The following is a 19535-nucleotide window of genomic DNA, read 5'->3' on the forward strand; positions in this document are numbered from 1 at the left end:
ATTCCCCTCAGTCTCTGCTCCATCTTTGTCCTTGCACTTCTTGTAGGCAGGACAAATTTTCGGTTCAAGGTTTTGTGGGTGAGTTGGTGCCTTTATCCCTCCACTGGGAGTCCTACTTGGCTAAGAAGGTGGCCACTTCAGCGCTCCAAATCCCTATTGCTAGGCGTCTCAGCTAGAATCAGCCTCATAGACTCCCTGGAGCCTCCATTTGGGGGATGTTCTTAAGGAGAAGAGTTGACAGGTGTTCCGTATGGATGGAGGTTTGCAAATGTTTTTAACTAACCATACGTGTATATGCTTGCCTTTTGCCTTTGTTCTGAGGCATCAGGGTGAAATTGAGTGCCCAAATAGAATAAGACAATTTGTATGTGAATAATGAATATTTAATATGCACATTAACTGTGACAATAGCAGTGATGATCATGGGGTGAAATAGAAAACATTGGTTGGCCGTAAATCCACATGAAGCGTCAGAAACCAGGACCCACCCTGGACTCGGTCAGGCCCAAGGCCCTTTACCTGTCCCCATCTCAACCCTTCTCTTCTCCATGGTCTGTTGTTACCTACCACACACTGCACTAATCAAAAGTCATTACCTCAAGAAGGCCTCCAAGTTCAACAGCATTTCATGCGGCCACCTTGGTCAGGACATTCACCTTTCATGACTGGTTATACCCAAGGTGTCCCCTGCCCTGCACTGAAGGACTACAGGGTTGTCCCTGCTCCTGATATGATAGAAATGTCACCATAGGATACAGTGTCCCCTTCTGCAGGTTCTTAGTCCTATAGATTAAAAAAAATAATAATTTAAGGGTGTTTGACTGAAATTAGGAAGAGAGATGATAAAATGATCGAGCTTGGAATTTGGCACTGCTGAGAGGAAAGATCTGAAGGTGAGGCGGGGGGGGGGGGGTTCTAAATGCTTTCTAAGTCAGAAGTCAGGAAGTAAGGGCTCTGCAGTGAAGGCCTGTGTCCGCTGTGTAGGGGACTTGGGGGATTTAAGCACTTGCTGCTCTCATTTCTTGTCCTGTCCAGTGTGTCTTATTCCTTCCCTCTCTCAGTTCTAGGGCTAATGCGAGAGGGGTCTAGGATGTTAATTTTTATTGTCAACTTGATCCGATTAAGTAAAGCAAAGCCTTTGAAGCTTTTTTTTTAGAGAGAATTAAGTTAGGAGAAGGGTTACCCCAGACATGGACGGCAGCATCTCATTGCCTGGCTCTTTAATAAAAACAACAGGAGAAATCCAGGTGGACATCCACATGTGTCTGTCTGTCTGCCCCTGCCATCTGTCTGGATGTGGGGCAAGTAGACTCACACTCCTGCTACAACACCTAAGATCCACTCCAATGCCCTCCTTTCCATCACAGACTGTATCACCTCCAACTGTGAGCTAAAATAAATGTCTCTTCCGTCATCTCACTCCATATCAGGTGTCTGGTTATAACATTCATCTTAACAGTCTTCCAGACAGCTCTCCAGCCTTGCCTGACATGAGAGGCACTGCACCCCTACATTTGTAAAGGGCGTCCTGGTCACTGACCATGCCATCTGTCCAGAGAAACGCTGATGACTGACCATGTCATTTGCAAAGGACATCACTGGTCATATTGTGCTAAAAGATGTCAAATTACTGACAATCAAGTATCCAAAATGCCTAGAAACATATCTGCAGGTGGCCTTTATAATCAGATCCCCTCCTGCCGAATGTCCCTCTGGAGGGAAAAGATGCCAAGCTGATCCTTATTAGGAAGTGCTGGCGCACAGAATGCAGGCTGTATAGACTTCAGTTAGGCACGTGTGCTAGCGCCAGCTGCCTGGGTTTGAATGCATCTCTTAAATGCTTCCCTGGGTGAACTTGACAGACGATTTCCACTCAATAGGTCTTGATTCTTCACCTTAAAAAACAAAACAAAACAAAAAACCATGTAACTTCCTACGGTTTTCACAAGCATTAACGTTAGACACACTCAGCACAATCTGTTGACACCAGCAACAGCTATGTCTGTTTGCAAGGGCTCTGTGCCTGAAAGTCATTACCTCAAACTAGTATAAGGGAGAAGACAAATGACCTCGGAGATTAGTAAACCAGGGCTTGAAAAGCTATTTCCCTCTCTCTGTAACTGTGCTCTCCCTCCCTCCCCTCCTCCCTTTTCCTCCCTCTCCCTCCTTCTCTCCCTTCCTCCCTCCCTCTCTCTGTATCTCTGTCTGTCTCTCTGTCTCTGTATCTCTCAGTCTCTCTCCCCTCCTTCCCCCTTCTTCCCTGTTTTCCCTTTCTGTTTAGTCACCTCTGTTCTTGTTCTTCTATGGCAGAAGCTCATGGAGGAGGAAGCCTATGGAAGCCTTGAATGGGCTCAGATTGGCTCGGGGGCGTGAGACCACGCACAGAGAGAGCTGAGGAACAAGGCAGGTAGCAAAGGCACTCCTGAGGAAGAGGGACTGAGCACCGTGGTGTGAGCGCCATCTTCACAGCCACCCCACCACAGCCTTCTCTTCACTGTTTCCCTCACTTCCTCCACTTGCTTTATTACGCGACCTCGGCAGGGGGTCCATCTCCACTGTTCCACTCAAGGCGGAATCACTGAGAAAACGCCCAACATCCACTCAAGGCCCCGAAGTTTGTTTTGCTTTCATAGCCAGCTCTGATTCAGAAACACAGATTTAAAGCTTCCGGAAGAGTGTGGGAAGCAGACTACACCTGCAGTGCACGAGCCTGAAAAGTGACGTCACTAGAATGCGGTCTTTGCGGATGACCACTGAGAAGCTAATTTTAAAAAACGGTGCTGTTTTCTGGGATTTGGTTTTTCCTTTTTTTGTTGAAGTGGAGCACACTAGATATCTCTACAGTTTTGTTCAAATTGCTCAGATTTTTGCAGAGCCTGGAAAGGTTGTTACTGCTACTGGAGTATAACATACTAAACTAACATATATAACATATATATCATATATATATATAACATACTACTGTATAAGTACATGTGTTCCAAATTATATATTTTAAGTTATATATCTATTTCAAATTATATATATATATATCAATGATATTTTTCAAATAATATATATACACACACACACACACACATATATATATGTTAACTTGGCAAAACATGTTGCAATTTACTATGTCCGGTTAGCATTACATAAAAATTTATAGCGATATTGTTCTTGAAACTTTAAGCTTATTTTTCCTGTTTGTATAAGTATAACGCATAGTACTAAGTGTGTATGTAGTGTTTTCTATCCAGAGTTTGGTTACAGAAACTAAAATAGCATTCTCAAGATTAAAACATAAACATGCTGAGTAAGAAGTAAGTTATCTACACCCAAATATTCACACGCCTGATGTTACTTCCTGCTGTAGTTTAAATGTCTTCATCAGAACTTTATTGGGAAGTTAATTTCTGCTGTGTGTTAGGAAAGTAGGAAATTACACTCTGGTGCCTTTAGCACAGAATAAGGTCAGGAAAGTCCATACATCTGAGGCTCTGACCCAGTGGGGTCACGTCTTTCTGATGGAGGGAGAAACGGCTGAACTTACATCCCCTGTCCCACTGAGTGACACATCTTGTGGAATCCTGCAGAGAGTCCCTACAAGCAAGGACGCTGCAGCCTCCTCTCAAGTACCTCCACATTTAGACCCAAATAAAACAAATGATCCAAATAAACCTCTGTTCTTTACAAATTATTCCATGTACAATAATAATAACCAAGGCAGGAAGTATGCAGGGCACGCCCTCTGAACTGTGAAGAAGGCAGTTGTGTTTTTTTTTTTTCTCTAAGATGGTGGCTCCTGGTGGCTCAGGACAGCTGTGTCAGGTCATGGAACGACAGACTTCAGTGAATTCCTCTACAAATGCTGCCCAGGCAAGTGCTTCGATAATCTCACGGTGAATGATCGTCTGGAATGTGGAGAAGCCACACTTATGACTACACAGACCCAAAGCTAAGACGCAGCAGCTGCAGAAACACACGAAGCCTGGCGAAGCCAGTGAGAGGCCAGGCCAGCCAGAGCAGCCCAGCCTGCCCTCCACACCTGCCCCGGTCCATCCGAGGGCTCTTCAGTCCTCTGCCGTGGACTCCTGAGCAAGTGTCAAGAGAAATAGGGCTGGTTCCTGCTCCGTTGCAGACCAGCCTCGCGAGAAAGGGGACCCCATGCACTTCCACAGCAGCTGTGGCCTCTACTGTGTGTACAGTACAAGTGCTAGGGACAGGTGTAGAAAGACAGGTAAAAGTGAAAGACCGTTAAACATCCCCAGGAGTGGTTTTCACAAACAAGAAGATTAAATATTATTTCTGTTTGCAAAATTAGTACTCATTTCATTTGCTACATGATTTAAAATCTAATCTTTCCTCTACTTTGTAATCCAATTTATAAATCGTATTACTTTAGAAAATGAACAGTAGGGTTCTACCGAGTCTCAGCTCTCTGCTGAGAAAACATTTACAGCTAAAAGACAAATAGTTCTGCCTCATAAATGTAAAATTGCAGCTATCCTTATAAGCAGTAGTTTAATAAAAAAAAAAAAACTCCACATATACCCAAAAAAGCTCCCCTGAATCAGATAAACATATGATGCGAGAATTATCTTCAATGTGTGGTATTTAAGTCAAACTTGAACAAACTGGTGTGAATTACTGGGTGCCAGTTTGTAACTGTCATTGACCCTCAGTATCTGGGGGTTCCACATTTCTGAAGTCAGCTAACTGTGAACCAGAAATATATACCGGGGAAAGAACCAGTCCGTTGGGAACATGTCCACAGTACACAAGTACACGGTGAGTATGGACAGCCACCCGGCAGACACGGACAGTGAACATTACACAGAGAACACACACACTGTTCCTTTTCTCTCATCCATACTCCTCAAACCAGACAGTGTAACAGTCACTTACGGTGTATCGGCTTTCCTCAGGACGATAACGTACCTGACAGAAGCAACTAAGAGAGGAGGGATTGATCTAGGCTTGTGATTTCAGAGAATAGAATCCAATATGGCAGAAGTGAGAGGCTGAGGAGGCTCTGTCAGAGCAGTGGGAATTTCCATCAAGATAACAAGAGAGATTAGCCACCACAGCTGGGACTGAGAAAAGAGATGAGGCATTGGAATGCTGCTGTAGAGTCTCCACCTCTCTCCTCAAACAGCCTGCTCAGTGTCTGCTCCTTAACTGATCAGATTATCAGACCCAAGCTCAGTCCGATGCTGTGACAGCCGGCAGCTGCAGATATCCCTGAGTGAGCGGCGGAATTGGTTAAGGAACTAGGCCAAGGCAAAGTTCAGGAATGTGTGCGGCATGGATATTCCTTCCCGTGGGAGGAGGAGGCCATCTTCTCAGGGCTGAGCCTGGGGTCTGGGGTCAGAGAGCAATTAATCTGAATGTGTGTTCCTTCACAAGGTGAAAATTTACCTGGAAAATGGCCGGCCCACTAAGAAAACAAGTTTGCAGCTTCAGCCATTTTATATGAGAGACTTTGAGCCTCTGCAGACACTAGGGTCTGTGATGAGTCATCTCCACTGCAACCTTAAAACATCAAACATTCAATTTATTTTTCAGCACAAATTCCGAGACTGTTGTTGGGCTTGTTATTCTGAAATCATATGTTTAAGATTTACGTCTTGCTTGTTTTATTCTAAATTATCTGCTTGACAGACTTAGCAATCACCACAGAAATACACCGTCCAGTGTATTTCTGAGGGAGTTTCCAAAAATATGCAGCTAAGGAGGTGGGTAAAGATTAACTATTAATACTGTACCCACTCAAGTCCCTTTTAAGCTATTGAGTAGGTGGGGCTTTGGCAGAATTCTGTAATTGCCTAGATATGCAGCAGGCAACAGCTGGTGTGGAATCAGCATCCTTCTGCCGGATCATTAAGTATAATAGGTATTGGTAATAGGAACTTTTGTGTGCATCTTCCTTTTTGCAGGGTCTGGGGCATTGTGGATACAATGTTTCATTTGACACTTCCATCTCCAAGAGGCAGAAATCACTTGCATTATTACAACTGTTTAATTCAACGATTGTGAGCTTATGTCATAAGTCACAGAACAAGTTTAATGGAAATCACCTGTTTTAGTCAGGGTTTCTATTCCTGCACAAACATCATGACCAAGAAGCAAGTTGGGGAGGAAAGGGTTTATTCAGCTTACACTTCCATATTGCTGTTCATCACCAGAGGAAGTCAGGACTGGAACCCAAGCAAGTCAGGAAGCAGGAGCTGATGCAGAGGCCATGGAGGGATGTTACTTACTGGCTTGCTTCCCCTGGTTTGCTCAGCCTGCTTTCTTATAGGAACCAGGTCTACCAGCCCAGGGATGGCACCACCCACAATGGGCTGGACCAGGGATGGCTCCACCCACAATGGGCTGGGCCAGGGATGGCACCACCCACAATGGGCTGGGCCCTTCCCCCTTGATCACTAGTTGAGAAAATGCCTTACAGCTGGATCTCATGGAGGCATTTCCTCAACAGAGGCTCCTTTCTCTGTGATAACTCCAGCTTGTGTCAAGTTGACACACAAAGCCAGCTAGAACATTGTCTTACCTCAATTTGTACATTTCCTTAGATTTTTCACAACTTTTGGAAAAAGTATAATCTAAAATGAAAAGCATCAGAAAGTTTATAAATTCACATAAGGGGTTCCTTTCTATAATTATAATTTTGGTTTTAGTGAACTTTTCCTATGAACAGGAAAGCAGCAGATGTTAAACCAGTCCAAGTTAACAGACATCATAGAAAGCATCATGTTTGTGCTATCTTTACATTTTATTTTATTGTTAATGTGCTTAAGTATGATATGCTGGAGGTGGGGGCTGTGCCTCCGTTGTACCTGTGGAGGTTATAGAACAGCTTTGTAAAGTTGGTTCTCTTTCCACCTTTCCTCAAGATTAAATTCAGGCTTAAGCAGCAAGCTCCTTTACCCACTGAACCATCTTAGTGGTCCCTTGTGCTATTTTTATTAATGTTCTTAGTTAGCATACGATGTAGCAGACTTCATTAGAACATTTTACTGGAACTAGACATCATTTTATGGTGAGAATGTTAGTGAATAGCCAGGTGAAGGAACATGTCTCAAGTACAGGCAGGAGGAGAGTCCAGGGCCCTTTCAGCTGCACAGTTTTAACACCCCCACCTCCCAGTGCCGTGTTGCACAGTTTCCTCATTGTTAACAACCACCATTATGCTCAAATCAGAGACAATTACAGCAGATCTGAAAAGTACAGTTCTCAAATGTTAGTGGGGTATCGGTCACCTACATCAGTTGGTGCGGCATAAGGGGAGTAGGGGATTTGGAGACAGGTTTGACTAACTCCAGCATCGATTCTTTATGCCTGAGGCCCACTGGCTTTCTACCTGAGCCACATTTCTCTTGTGGTGAAACGTGATAAAAACGCCAACTTTCAAAGGTCATCTAAAGTTTGTAAGCTGTGTCTTTTCCTCCCCCTGGGGATAGAATGAGACTCATTGACATCCTTGTCCTGTGTTGTGTGAGCTGCTAGATCCTGCTTGGAGATCCTCGCAGTGGCTAGCCAGGCTGGGCTTGGCGCTTAGAGGTGGATTCTTCTTTGGCCTGTTGCCACTTGATTTCTGAATCTTCGGAGCAGAAGGATCAGCTACTTGAAAGACAACTCAAGAATTTTAGCTAGAAGCCTGGATGGAAAGCTTATTTCCAATTTTGGAAACCACTCTGGTCGTTTTGGTTCTAAATTTAGAACTACTCTCAACTATGAGACTTGTAACACTGCAAAATATTAGCAAGGCGGGTCCTGAGGAGCTGTGATAAAGCAAGAAATAGTGTAGACCAAGATGGTGAGTCCCAGGATGCCTAACCAGCTGGGGAACCCTGACAGGGTGCGCATGCGGGTGCAGGTGCGCATGCGCACGAGCGTGTGTTTTGTTGGGGATGGAAACCCTGCCTAACAAGTGCTGTGCGGCGGAGCTACACTCCAGACCCACCTGAAGCCCTGTAATTCTGTTTCCTAGAACCTACCTGTCTATGGGTACAAAGAAAAGCTTACTGGGGTCAAACTGCCAAGGCTGTCTGGAGGTGTGGGACAAAGCCAAGATAAAGATGTCGGAAAAGCAAGTGGATTTTAAAGGACAGTTAGCAGGGCATCTCTAGGGAGGCTCCTGGTAAACAGAAATTAGTCTTCAGGCCTGTTATCCAATAACAATCCTTCTGTTTGCCTGGCCAAAGTTCTTTTACTTAGAACATTGCCACCAACATTGCAAATTGGTGGGGGAAAGGGGGAGGGGAGTGCAGCTTTGGACCTAACACTCAGGAAAGCAATCTTGTCCAAAAGCAGCCAAAGATGCAGGGTGAAGAGAATGTGTGTTTGACACATCAGGTCGGGAAGGTGACAAGTCTCACAAGGCTGCCTTGAGTGATCTGGTATCAAGATCCAACTTGAACCAAGATTTAAAGCTCATTACTTCTTTCAGAAAACCTTCAACCAAACTCAATATGTTCAGATATCCAAGTTGAAGACATTTATTTCATTTTGATATAAACTTTTTCTTTCATTCTAAAGTTCATTTTGTGATAAGTGTCTCAACTGCTTTAAAAAAAAATAGAATACATACTCGCCCTTAAAAAAATCAACTGGGGGCCAAGAAAGAAGCTTCATCTAGTAAGAAATTGACACCATGCCTGCTGACCTGCGTTTAGCTCCCAGGATCCACACGATGAAAAGAGAGAACAGACTCTTGTGAGTTCTCTAACTTCTACACCAACACTGTGGCATGTATACACACACAAATAAATATATGAAATAAAATATATCATTTTAAAAACCAGTTGGAGTTCTCATTATTAGTGAGGTTTTGTTCAATTAAATGTGTCTTTGGAATGCATTTTCTTTTTTTAAAAAAATTAGACTAATTTTAATTTTAAAAAGTTTGTTTATATTTATGTATGTCGGTTATGCGCACATGCGTTCAGAGGCCTGTGGAAGCCGAAGGAAGGTGCTGGAGCCCTAGGACTGGGGTTGCAGGCTACTGTGAGCTAAATCAGATTCCTCTAGAAGAACTGGAAGAGCTCATAGCCACGGAGCCACCTCCTCAGGCCTGGACGCATTTTCCTGAAGTCTGTGAACTATACCAATCCAAGACAAAACTACAAGGCTAGATAAAAGTGGAAAAATCAGCGACACCAACAGAGGGATGATGGGAAGGTGGTGCGTGTGTGGACACTGGAGTTTGTTTCCCACCACAAAGAACGAAATTCTGCTGGAGTTTGTTTTGTTCTGTGGTTGCTATTGTTTGTTTGGTTTGGTTTGGTTGGTTGGGTTTTGCGGGGGTGGGGTGGGGTGGGGGTTGAATCCGACTACCGATCTTCATGTTGAATAAGTTAACTCTGTCTTGGAAAAACCAAATATCATTTTTCCCTCTTTCGTAGTTCCTAGATTTTATATTAATGCATAAGGTCATGTATGCTTATATGACATGAACGCAGAAGTATAGCCATCTGGGGAGCCGGGAGTGGGGAGCCGGAGAGGGGAAAGAAACCGAGATGTCTTTTTGCTTCAGGACTTCGGACTTCGGGGACAGCTGCCCACCTGACTTATGGCCACAGGGCGGCGCTGCGGGATCATTTTAAGAGCAAAGCGGCTGCTGCTATAAACTCAATTGAGATTGCTGAGGGAGTGAAGGGTGTTCAGCCCTCGCTTCACAACTAAGAACAGTTCACGGAGTCCCCTCCCAAAGAAACACAAGAAAAGCCAGAGTAGACTTTCCTGAATTTCAACAACACTATCTGTCCTGGAAGAAAGGGAAGCTCAGACCAGAAATTGGAAACCGGCTAGGTGTCTGTCAACAGATGAATGAATAAAGAAAATATGGTATATTTATACCATGCAATACTATCCAGTTTTTTTTTTTTTTTTTTAGTTGCAGGTAAATGATGGAGCTAGAAAAAAGTCATCTCCAGTGAGGTAGAGATAAATATGGTATGCAGATAGTACATGCAGATGTTAGCTTGTTCAGTCTTCAGCAAGCAGGCTACAGTCCACATAACCACAGAGGTTAGGTATTGGGTAATAGACTAGGGGGAGGGAACAAACCAGAGAAAAGTGTAGACAGAGTAGATAGATAGTTTACTGATAGGGGAGGAGAAGGAGAGGGGAGACCTGGATCAGGAGGACCAAATGGAGGAGAGGCAAACAGGACAGCTAAGGCCATCTGAGACAATGTATGGAACCTAGTGCAGTAGACACCTCTTAAAATATACACGTGTGTGAAGAAATCTTCACTGGATCCACCAAGTGACGGGGGAGACAAAGCCCCGACTAAGACATCTCTCACCATCAAATGAGCCCTCCAGCTCGAGGAACGAGTGACAGTTAATCAAGGTTACTAGCCAAAGAGGCCCCATGGACATCCCCAAACAACCCAGGCTCTGGCCAATGCTGTGGTCTGCTCTAGACCTGGTTAAGATACAGGTTCCAAGTCTTTCTCCCCTTATAAGAACCTATTCGGCTCTCACCCGAGACTCCTGAAATACTTCTTCATGCTAATGAGGCATCTTAGTACTTTAAGCTTTCAGCCAATGACCTTTGCCCATCTTGGATATTTCTTCCCCTACCCCTAAAACTATATAATCCTTGAATCACTCCACGTAAAGTTCATCTGTCTCCCTCCCTACAGCTGTCAGTGTCACAATCACAGGGCTTCTGAATCCTCCACCCCTAACCCCCACTTCCCACCTTCCTCTTCCTTCACCCCCTCATCCACTAGAACTCACCAAATAGGACAAACTGGGCTGGTCTTCAGGCCTTAGGAATTCTCCTGTCTCCATCTCTCCAGTGCTGGGATTTTTTCCCCCATAGGGAAGGACCTCCTGGAGCTCTGGGATAATAGAATAGGAAAGGTAGGCTGCGGCTTTGATCACTTCCGGTGTTCTGCGGTTGTTCATTCTGCTTACCAGTGCAGACATTGCTGTAGTCCACTGTTCATCTTTATGGTTTTAGTGTTCGTAAGGGTCTAGTGTTCGTGTACATGTGAGTTTGGTTTGCACGTGGCCAGGGGCATGTGCTAGGTCAAAGGATAACTTTCGGGTGTCATTTTCTTTACTCCAGGAATCAAAGCTAGATTCGCCGGCTTGTATAATAAACACGTTTACCCATTGAACTATCTAGCCAGCCCCCTTCCTCTATCCAGGAAGAAAACATTGCCTTTTTTTAATCCTTTAAATTCGGCTTTTATTCCCCCTCTTAAAGTGCAGACCAAATAGAAGACTATTTTACAAGGCACCATTGGTGACTTGGTGGGGACAAGAACTCAACCCAGCATGGCCGCAAGTACACGTCGCTCCCAAAATAGAACCGTGAAAAGGAGGGCTAAGCAGCTGCTGGCGTGGGGAGGGGCACTGGCTGTGTTGTATGGTTACCATGGATGAATTCGGCAAACACAAATAATTCTCAGGGAAGCAACTGCCCCAGAAAAAGGAGATGACAAACGAAGTCGCTAATGTTACCAGCTGCCGTCATCTGTTTGTGTAAGAACACTGCCAACGTCACCTCCAAGTGCCTGGGGGTTATGTCTCGGGGGAGTCTTCTAACTTGAGCAGAAACTGAGAAGGTGCTGGATGAGGGCTGCCGGCCTTGAGGCTGGTTGCTGCAAAGCTCATGGGCGCATCCAGGGTAATCTGGGTTAGCAGTGTTCAAACATGGACTCCTCACCAGACAAAGCCGGATGATAACCCACCAGAGCATCCACACAGCCCAGCAGGCCCACGCTTGCAGCTTTCCTCAGAGGAAACCAATGAGGAATAGGCCTGCCTTTGCTCAAACCCACCCACACTCCCCACATAGAAATCCAAGCTCACCTTCCAAGGGCTGCTTTTTGTTGGAGTTGTCTGGAACCAATACAGTTGGTCCTCCATATCTCTGGGCTCTGCATCCTCCGATCCAACCGTTTGGAATTATGAGCAAAATAAACCTTCTCTTCTCTGAGTTGCTTCCTGTTAGGATATTTTATCACAGAACAGAAATGAAATTGATACATTGAACGTTATTAGTGGTGTAGAAGTAACACCCTCTCCCCTGCTCCAGGAGAGAGGAAGCAACCAATTTCATTAACTTATGATGGTAAAATGATTCAAAGGAGAGGGAAAAAATGCCCAGGATCTTTTCAGGTAGGCAACAGTTAGTGACATTTTCAGTGCCCTCCGCCTTGATGGGAGAGAGAACCACAGTTGGACAGACACATGACAAAGGGGTGGATATAATTCAAATCAGAACCTAGTTAGAAACTCTGTCTGATGTCATCATTACTTGGAGATGGGTAAGCATTTTAGTGCACTTTCTGTTGCGGTGATAAAACACCATGACCAAAAGTGATTTGGTGAAGAATGGGTTTATTTCAGCTTAAATCACACACTCCATCACTGAGGAAAGTCAAAGAAGGAACTCAGGGCAGGAACGTGGAAGCTAAAGCAGAGGTTGCGGAGGAATGCTGTGCTCTGGCTTGCATCCTCCTACAACCTAGGCCCACATCAATCACCAGTAAAGAAAATGTCCCAAAGACGTGCCCATGGCCAATCTGGTAGGACTAATTCCTCGATTTAGGTCATCTTCAGATGACTCTAGCCTATGTCAAGTCATATTAAACACCCGGATTGGAATCAGGTATTAGCAAGTACTACCTACAATATTAGTGTCTAAGAAAATTCTACAGGAAGAAATTTTTTATCAGTACAGTTAAAACTAAACATTTCTCACTGGGTCAAAATTGACAGATTTTATTATAACATCTAAGAACAGAGAGGGGACTTTTTACTACTCCTGAGAGAACGCAAAGGCCCTGGAAGAGAATGCTTGGAGGCAGCCATTGTTACCTTCCTGTGTTGACCTCTGTGATGGCTGTCAATCACTTAAGTGTTCACACCCCTGTTTAGAGGTTGAGTGTGCACGCTGACTGGCCTGAGGACAACCATGCCATGGCAGCTGCCTTGCTGTTACAGGAATCTCTGAGTTCTTCTTGGAGAAAAGAAGACAATTTGCTCATACAGACAGTTTAAGCACATGTTTGTTGAGCAGAGTAAAGCAAATTCCCCAAAGAGAGTGAGACATCATGTCCCCAAGCAGACAGCCCGAACTCAGCTCTGCATTGTGAATTTAGAGAAATTTCTACCACTATTTGCGAGATTGAAAGGTATTTGTGGGGTGTCTTAGTCAGGGTTTCTATTCCTGCACAAACATCAGGACCAAGAAGCAAGCTAGGGAGGAAAGGGTTTATTCAGCTTACACTTCCACATTGCTGTTCATCACCAAAGGAAGTCAGGACTGGAACTCAAGCAGGTCAGGAAGCAGGAGCTGATGGAGAGGCCATGGAGGGATGTTACTTACTGGCTTGCTTCCCCTGGCTTGCTCAGCCTGCTTTCTTATAGTACCCAGGTCTACCAGCCCAGGGATGGCACCACCCACAATGGGCTGGGCCAGGGATGGCTCCACCCACAATGGGCTGGGCCAGGGATGGCTCCACCCACAATGGGCTGGACCCTCCCCCCTTGATCACTAGTTGAGAAAATGCCTTACAGCTGGATCTCATGGAGGCATTTCCTCAACTGAGGCTCCTTTCTCTGTGATGACTCCAGCTTGTGTCAAGTTGACACAGAACCAGCCAGTACATGGGGTAAGGTAGGCCCTCCAAAATAATGACAGACAGATCTCCCTTTTAGGGTATTTCTTTCCATGACCCTCCAGGCCAGTGGCTCTCAACCTTTGTAAGTCTGTGACCCTTTAATACAGTTCCTCATGTTGTAGTGACCTCCAACCATAAAATCATTTTGTTGCTACTTCATAACTATTATTTTGCAGCTGTTGTGAACTGTAATGTAAACATGCAAGGTATCTGATATGTGACCCTGTAGAAGGTCACTTGACACCCCCCACACACAAGGGAGCCACGACCCAGAGGTGGAGGACTGCTTTAGATAATCCATCGGGGTGAGCGAGGGTGCCAGAGCTGTTGTGCAAGTACTGTTATAATTAAGCTAGGATCTTTTGAGGGAGGCCAGGATGACCAGGGTCTTTGTCAAGCATGTGTGGGAAGTGCCCTCGTGGCTGAGTTTCCAATGTAGCAGGGACCACACCTACAGCTTCTAGGATGTCTCCCCACAATGGGCACCTGACCTTCAAGAGACAGGGCCACCAAGATGCAGCCGTTTCCTGGGTTACCTCATGCCCAGCGCCTCACTGTTCACTGGCTGCCAGGTCTCAGGTGAGGGTCTTACCTCTGAACGCTTTCGTTCCCTCCTCTTTGTACCTTACATCGCTGTGCTAGCTTTACATGAGAGTATACAGGTAAGACTGTGGCACAGGAGCTGGAAGTGTAGCTCACTCAAAAATGTCTGCCCAAAGCTCTGCCACCAGCATGAGAAACAAACATTGGCCAAAGGGCACAGCAACGAAAACACAGGCCAAAGTGGGTTCCAACTGAAGGCCCAGAGTGACTCCAAGTGTCAGAGCCCATGTGCATACGGCAGGGTAGACATGTCATGACAAACATACCGGCTGATGGGAAAGTCCCAGTCATAAGAGATCACTGGCTAGATATTTCCCTTTCCTTTAAAACTCCATTTGTCCCATGCCTGCCTTCATTTTAGGGATAGCTCAATATGAGAACACTTACCCAGCATGCATAGAGCCCCGAGTTCTAGCCCCAGAGTGACAACCTAATAATGGGCCTGACATGCATGTTCTCAGTCTTAAATTTACTATGCCTTGAACCTATCTCGTTTGTAGAACTTGGTAACCCAGGTTCTGGGGAAAGCTGTATTCTGGAGGCTACAAACTGCAGATGGTGTGTAATGGTTTTATATATATATGGTGTGTGTGTGTGTGTTTCTATCTGTATAGAAGTTATGGGTGAATAAATACATATCAATCTTTGCTAGTAGTGTCTTAGGGATCCTAATTGCTTACAAAGTAAATTTGTTTTCAGTGAAACTTGATGTTGGTTCTTAGATTTCAGAACCATCCCTGTAAACTTGACCTGTTCATAGCTCCCCTCACAGAAGAGAAATGGTGTATGAGATGTTCTAAGACTGGGACCCTGTCCTAGAAGACAAACCTGGTAGCAAGAGTTGCAGGAGCGGAAGGAGAACATTGTGGAGTAGGGTGAGGCCTGGGAGTCCAGCATGGCACACGCAGAGGACCTGAGGGGTGCACATGGAGGTGTGTTCCTTCTGGGGTTGGAGGAGCCCTAGGGACCCAAGTCCTGGATTTGTCCCCCACTTCAGTAGTGACTAAGCGTTAGTACTTTAGACGGGCTCTTCCTGTGATATGGGGATAAAGACAGAAGCAACCTCCTAAGTTTGCTCAAGGATTATGTGAGATAATGTCCCAAAATGTAAGAAAGGTGTCCGGGACAGTTACTGTTGTCACCTGTGCTCTAGGTTAAAATGCCTCCCTGGGCTGGAGAGATGGCTCAGTACTTAGGACTTCAGGTTCCAGCACCCATGTTAGGTAGTTTGCAACCATCTGTAACTCCAGATCCAGGGAATCTGATGCCTCTGGTGTCCATGGGCACCTGCACTTGTGTGCACACGCACTCATGCAGACACACACGCACTTATACAAAACAACAGCAGCAGCTACTTCTCACCGGTGAGACCATTTATTCCCTGTGGCAGCTGATGGCACTTAGAAGCCTTCAGCCTGCAGAACCCATGCCACCCAGGCTTCCTTTCTAGAGCCGGCGGGAGCTGTGGATTCAGCTCTCTAAGAGCCCACGCCACCCAGGCTTCCTTTCTAGAGCCGGCGGGAGCTGTGGATTCCGCTCTCTAAGAGCCCACGCCACCCAGGCTTCCTTTCTAGAGCCGGCGGGAGCTGTGGATTCCGCTCTCTAGCTCCGTTTCCTTTGAGATGCAGAGCACAAAGCCTAGGATTTCTAAAGCAGGGTGTGTATCACGTTCCGTTCCGGTGAGCGAAGTTTGTGGGAGTCACTTCTTAAAATGCTTAGTTTCTTTACAGAATGACCATTTCAGTGCACTTTAAAGAACATTATTTAATTAAGATACACAATTTAGCCTAATAACACCAACATTTGTCTCTGTGCTTCCTCCCCTCCCCCACTCTAGAGTCACATCTTAAAACTGTTCTTCCACCAGTTGTGAAACTGAACCAGAGGCAGAAGTCTACCGGCTTCCTGGGTCCCTTTATGTGTCTGAGTGTGTGTGCGTGTGCATGTGTATGTGCATGTGTGTGTGTGTGTGTGTGTGTGCGCACGTGTAACAACAATTAAAGAAAAAGAGGCCACATGAATTTCACAGAGAGAAAGCAGAGGAGACATGGGAAGCAGGGTTGGAGAGAAGAAAGGGAAGGGGGAAATGACGTAATTATATTTTAATTTCAAAAACTAAAATAGAGCTGACCAGGCTGCCAAGCAATCAAAACACATAATTACGTCTGAGCATCACCAAGAGTTTTCAGTATTAAAAACCAGTTGAAGACACAAAAACTTCCTGCAGGGTCTATTTAAGAACAAAAACAAAAACAAACAAACAGAAACCACACAACTGGGCTGGGGAGGTGAAGTGCTTGCAAGACCCAAGTTCAGTTCCTAGAACCCTTGTAGAAGATAGGCACAGCATCAGGCCCTTGTGCCCCCAGCAATGGGGGGGGGGCACACAAGCAGACCATAGAAGCTTGCTGGACACCCCATCTAGCCAAAATGGTGACTTTCAAGTTCAGTGAGAAGTCTTATCTCAAGAACAGTGAGGTGGAATGTGATAGAGGAAAACACTTAACGTTGGCCTTTGGCTTCCATGTGCTCATGCACACGCTAGTACACCCGTGCAGACACCTACGTGTGGGTTGCTGTCTATATGCAGGTGAGGGCAGGCACAAGATAAGGCAAGGCCTGTGATTGGGCAGTGTAAAAGAAAGGCGGGCTGAGAGTCTTAGAGACGGACAGAAAGTACAGAGAGGGGAGAGGGAAAAACATGGAAGAATGACCCAGGTCCTTGTGGCTTTAAATAGCCACAGGTAGCTGTGAATATTTTATAAGAGATGGATTATTACAGGAAAATTTGTATTATCTAGGTGGGCAGCTTAGATCAATATCATTGGCTCTGAGTTTATTGTTCAGACATTTTGTGGGGTAAGAATTTACTGATATAAATCTGATTGATAAACTAAAAGCCTCTAAAGTTTTGATTTCACTGGGTTACTGGGAATTGTGACTGAGTCCTCAGCAAGAGAGCTGCAAGATAGGCAGTCATGCGGTTAGCCCTGGAGGCCGCAAGACCACTGGGGCCAGAGAGTAGCCAGTGCTAGTGTGGCATGGTAATTTTTCTTTTTCTTTTTAAATATTTACTGCAACACCTATGTGCATGCTTGGAGAGGGAGAGAGAGAGAGAACAAAGCAAGATCTGGACGGACCACATGAGTTTGTCTTGTGAGCCTCAGTGAAGGCCTGAAGGAGATTCTAGAGGAAAATGGTTTCCATCCTAGAATCATCTGCCAAGCCTCCGTAGATCAGCTGTGAGGACCCTTTTGGAACCTGCACATTGTCTACACAAAGCTCCTATGAATCCCGGAACCTAAACCAACAATGGAGGGAGACAGGGGTTTTCTCACAGGCAGAGCACAGGCCCCGTACATCAGAGTGACCTCAGACATTGCTCCAAAAATACAAAAGGTACGGGAGGCCCAAGGAAAGACAAAACAGCCTGTGAAAAACGGGAGCGGAGTTAGCAGGGTGGCCCACAACCAAGGGTAAGATTACTAACTCCAGGAAAAACACAAGTCTGTACGGGAACGAAACAGCAATCTAAATTTACTGCAAGGCCCGGGCAAGAATAGCGTTGACACAGTTGTGAAAGAGTGTTGAATTAGCTGTCTTGTGGCATGTGCAGGGAGTCAGGGTGAGCACAGGGGACTGAAAGCAGCAGCAGGGGAATAGCCAGCATTGCTAATGAAAGGCAGCCAGCCACTGAAAGGGAGCCCTACTCGGGAAGTTTGGAGAAATCCCGTCTAAGACCAAACAGCTCGGGCACAGACCGAGGCCTTGCTGGCTAAAACCAAGGGCATCTGTAGCTTTGGCAAAAACTATGGCAAAGACAAACATAGGCAAACAAACACCCAGGACAAACGCAGGCAAAACTAACACACAAAAACCCAGTGCGTTTGTTTCTGACACCCTCAAACTAGGGAAATCTGAAGCTTGCGTTGGTAAAATGATTCTTCAAATTGACTCAGAGGATGCAGGAAAGGAATGTAGAAACTGCCTACATTGTAATTAGAAGGTACTAGAGAGTTCTTGGGAATTGCAATCCTTCGGAACTTGTGAAAATTACAGAATGTATTAGAAGAGGAAATAAGAGCTCCCATTATAAAACAGCTGGACTGAAAACTCACGAGAAAACACAAGAAAGTGTGAGTTTGGGCTGGGATGATGCTTGGTGTTTCCTGTGGGGAGGTGCCACAGAAGGCGATCCAGGCTGCAGGCTGTCTCGGTTCACATTCCTGCACGGTCTCCCGCGTCTGTATAACAAGAGGTAATGTGAGGACTCGGGCTGTATCGGATGCTTCTCTGCTACCTTTTCACTGTCTCCGTGTGTAAGGCTGTGCGCCACAGCACGCGCGTGGAAGTCAGGGGACAAAGCAGGAGAGTGGGTTCTCTCATTCTGCCATGGAATCCTGAGATCAAACTCGGGTGGGCAGGGTCGTGAGGCAAAGGCCTCTCCTCTACCTGCGCAGCCATTTTGGTGTCCCACTTCTGACTCATGAGTGGATATGATCTCAGCCACAGGGGTACACAAGTGCTCCCGTTCACGAGGGCACCGTCATGAGAGACGCCCTACGATAGAGAAAGCTCAAGGCGAGCAAATCTAGGAAACACAGGCACCTGGGTGGCTAAGAAGACATGGAGCCAACGAGGCAGCCGGGGGTCCAAAGCCGGGACCGGTCACTGGGGATCCAGCATAAAGTGTGGAAGCAGGAAACAGCCCAGGGGGAAGCCAGGCCCCGAGACTGACAGTGCGTCCTGCTTCCGTTTGGGTTTACTGCTGCGCACTCTGCCAGCAAAGCTGGAAAAGGCATAAAACGATTCCATCTCATCTCTGGCAGAGAGGGTAATCGGGGAGTATAATGAAGCCGGTCATGGAAAAGGCGGGGGCGTGCGCATCCTGTAGAGATCAAAGCCAGCAGGCATGGGCCAGGACTGTCTCTTTTACAAAATACTGCTGGGATTCTCAGCACAGCACCCTGAAAAAGCCCTGGGAAGAGAATTCTGGACCACTTCCTAAGCCTAAGAACTCTGTGGCACATTCTCCAAGGAGAATGTCATTGCGCATGCTCAGCTGGCTTCTTGGTTGATTTCTCTGGGAATCAGATAGGGAGTCAACTGCAAGTTGGAAATTAGACAGGAGAGGAGCAACTCTCCAGCAAAGCGTCGCTCTAGCACACACCTTTAATCCAAGAGTGTTGTAGGACATTTGGTCACATGAGATTGTGTACTAGGGGGAAAAAATGTGTTTCTAGTTATGGTGTGGCTCAGCCCAAGAACACACTTTTAATCCAAGAGCTTTCTGTTT

This window comes from Micromys minutus, assembly GCF_963924665.1.
Source record: "Micromys minutus genome assembly, chromosome: 12".
Lineage (NCBI taxonomy): Eukaryota > Metazoa > Chordata > Mammalia > Rodentia > Muridae > Micromys > Micromys minutus.